Raw genomic sequence first — 4,365 nt, forward strand, 5'->3', positions numbered from 1 at the left:
CAAACTACATAAACTTAAAATATCGAAAAATATACAGCGCGCGAATTTTAAATGAGAATTTCCGAAAACTTTTCGGTCTTAATGTAGTTTGATTGGAATGGATGGGGCTTAATTTAAAGGCACAAAATAAATTTTGATTAATTGAACATTCTTTGTATATTATTTAATAATTCCGGATAATAATACTCCGAATAATAATATTGGCATAAATTTCTCATTTTAAATATTATGTGAATTATACTGTATTTCTGTTTTAGTTTTAGAAAAAAGATTCTGTAATCATGTGAGGTAATTTTATATTAATATAATAATATTATATTCTATGCAAGCAAAATATAGCCGAGTGCTTTATACTTAATTAATAACGTTAAAAATATTATTGGTGAAAATATGTTTTGAAATGCTTTATAAACATTTCTTATTTTATTTCGATATTTGCATATATATTTTAGTTAATTTAACAATTTTCAGTACTTTAGTATAATTAGGGACATTGAAAATATTTATGATATACACTGCGTTATTTATGAATTTTAAAAGCCCATAAATTTAAAATCGTTTTTCGGTGGTAAATTGTTTATTCGAATTAAAAAATGTAAAAAAAAAACGAGAAAGAAATTGGAAATTATTTTACTGAATACATACATTTCAGATTTGGTTCTTTAAAATATTCAATATCCAATATACAATCTACAAAATACAATAAACACATGAAGTCTTATGTACTTAATTTTTAATACAAAATTATATGGAAAAGCAGGGCAGCTGAGTAAAGTGTAAAGAAATTAAATTGAAATGAAGTGTAAACAAAATTGCAGCTAACTCAACTAAATACGTCGTTCAATCTTCGGAGCATTCGAACACTTTAATGTTTAAGATACATTATGAATTTGTCTAAAATTAGACGAAAAAAAAACTTTAATATTCTGACAGACAATGTACCAAAAGTAAGGCGGCAGCAGTCATATAAAACCAGATAATAATATTTAAACAAAAGTTTTTGTATTTTTTTATTTATAAACAAACTTCTTCGTAAAGCAATTCAGCAAAAAAAGTTGTAAAGCAATGTTATAGACAAATTTAAACTGAGTCAGTATTTAGGATACATTCTAGAAATCTACGAAATATAATAATATTTTTGAATTAGATACATAATATATATATATATATATATATAGATATTGAAAACATTTAATGTTTTAAATTTAAGCAAAAAAGAAGGTTACTCGTATGTTCAACTCAGTCGAAGCATCAATATGTTTAACATATTTTGCATTTAAAATAACTAATTAAATACACATTTATTAAAAATATATTTTAAATCTATATTTTATATAGTTTATTTTCTAATCATATACAAATATATGTATATATAAAGATGAGATGCATTAAGTCGCAAAAGCTACAATGAGCTGCTCATGTAGTATGATTGGGACCGGAGAGAGAGTCGAGCAGCATATACAACGCAAAGCCAGAGGCACAGAGGCAGACCAATAACAAGATGGAATGAGAACATGTATGGTGATGCAAGAACGATTGGAGTACTGAACTGAAAGAGAGTAGCAGAAGATCAGGACAGATGGAAATCAGATCAGATCATGAGGGAGACACACTGGACTGTAGTGCCAAATAAGAGAAAGATAAAAATGCACACTCGTTTCCGATATTAATTTTATATGAAGACATCATGATACAGTCAACCAACATCATTCATTTGTTCAGTCTATATGACTCTAGATTCATTAAAAGGCTTTAAATAGAGTTTTATTCGTTTAGCATAAAAACTAAGAGTCAATCACATAGATGAACTATCGCAGAGATATATGGACAACGTGTAGAAACATTATGACACATATTATCTATCATCTTTAAAACAATGATATATAATTACAAAGACTCCAATTTACATATTAATTGGTAAATCTAGACTCAATTTATTAATCTAAAATTTTTGTAGGTGTGTTAGTAGATATTTATATTTTTCATAAATACATTTATCGAATTAAATCACAATTTATTAGTCATTATATATAACAACTATTAAGTTCAGGGTTATTTTACTACTCTGGCAAAATATCTAGAGTGTCAACCTCAAGTGTTATACATTAATCTCGAGTGTTAGACAGATTTACAAATCGAAAAAGCTACTTAAAAATGATTCTATAATGTAATGACAGGAGGTTTATAGTCTATTTTTCGTAATGGATTTTCGAACTAAAGATTAAAATAGAATATTTATTTTTTAAAACTATTCAGTCCTTATTATAAATTTAATAATAAAGAATTGATTTACAAGTTGAAGCCATGTCAAAATGCCTAAAATTCTTATGCCATAAATTCTACACTTAAATTATTAATACACTTCAAAATTTATAGAGATCTACGACTAAATGGGTTCAAAACAATGTGACAAATAAAAGAAATAAAAATAAATGCTCCTAAATGGGGTTATAAGATCGCTTACTTATTGTCAAAAATAGATGTTAATTTGGAGAAGTTAACAGATCCTTCACGTACAGTCTAGGCGTATAGAAAATCAATACGGCAGTAAAAACTGTTATTCACATTAAAGTATGTAAATTTAGATAGAATTTATAATCTGCAGTTTTACTTATAAAATACTTATATGCAACAGTTAAATCAAAGCTCTAGTTTTCAGTTCATCGATGACCGTTCTATTCTAAACGTATATAATGTGCAAAGTGATAAGACTCATCGGAACTCATATTATGCATAAATTTAATAGATTTGAGAGCCTAAACATTTGAGTGTTATAATATTTCAAGCACTTAAACATGTTTAATATACTAGGTATACGCTTCTGTAAACCTAACAGAAGTAAAAGAGTAAAAAAAATTTCGACAAAAATTCTTATGCTTATTCTGCATACTGTCAAATTCTATAAAAACCTGGACATGTCTGGACACACTAAACTTTTAGTGTTTAGCGGCTTTCAATCCGATTTTAAGCCGGTTTATATATGGTATAGTTTCGGCTATAACTTTTTTTGAATTAGAAGTAAAAGGTTGTTCCAGTTCTTATCAAAAAATTCGTTATTTCTTAGGTGACTTAAAACGTGAGTTGACCTCTGCTTCACTAAGGGTTTTAATCTCATTTCTTTTTCTGCGGTATATGTAATAGATATAATAGTTTTTTTTACTAAAACAAATAAATTCAGAGTTCAATATACTATTAAAGCGGTACTTATTAATGCTATAGTTACACTATCAGCTTAATAATTTAATATTTTTATTAACAATGGATTGTTGTTCTTATCTATCATATTTACTAAAAGCTATTAGTGAAACTATCCATAAGTGTTCAAGAACTTTAAGTGAGACTGGAACTTATTGGTGCACGAAAAGCGCCAATATAATATCTACATATATCATATCATATCTTTATATATCATATCACATCTATATATATCATATTATATCAATATATATCATAATATATCAATATATACCATAACAAAAAACTTATTTATTTGTTGTACTCATTTTGTTATACACAGCCCTGTATATCATATCATATCTGTATATAATATACAGTATATCAATAATATAATACATTATTTTATAGATATTAATAATATATAATATATTATATGTCTGTCAGTTAAAAAAATTAATTATTTTTTTTCTGTATAATGCGCAGTACAAAAGGATTTACATATAGCCTAACGTCACGTCGGTTTATTTTTTGATTATTTTGACTATGGTACATAATTTTTCTTTTCATCAAAAAACATTTGGATTTTTTTAATACCAAATACATATATCTAAAAGTGTGAAATTTATAACGTTTCTTATACAATTTAAATAATTACTCTAATACATATTCCACACATATGATATAATCAAAACTCATACATCCTGTACATCAACACTTATATGATATAATCAAAACTTATACATCCTGTACATCTACACGTAATCATCTGAAATCAGTTCAGGCTATATAGACAAGTTTGAACTTCAACTATCAAAAAGTGAAAAGCACTTGTTGTCGATTCTTGGTAGAAGCTGATAACTTACTGTTGCATTTGTTTGAACTGCAACATAATTTTTCTAAATTATGTTTATATTTATTATATATTAATTAATACCTATGTTTAAATTTCACATGTCATTAAAGTATAGATTTAAACTTACCCAGCAAAAGTAGTTTAATATCTTTTGCTGCTTGTATGCCATCTTCTTTCAGATTTCTTTCTATAAGACGGCTTCTGGCGGCTGCGGCTCTTTCCTCTGCAGACTGTGCGCAGCCCATTGTGCGTATTGCCTCGACACAAAACGTTTTGAAGGTCGTTTAAATCGGCCTAGATTGGCCGAAACTTGCCAGACGGGAAATCAAACAAAT

Source organism: Teleopsis dalmanni, chromosome 2, assembly GCF_002237135.1.
Source record: "Teleopsis dalmanni isolate 2A chromosome 2, ASM223713v2, whole genome shotgun sequence".
Classification (NCBI taxonomy): domain Eukaryota; kingdom Metazoa; phylum Arthropoda; class Insecta; order Diptera; family Diopsidae; genus Teleopsis; species Teleopsis dalmanni.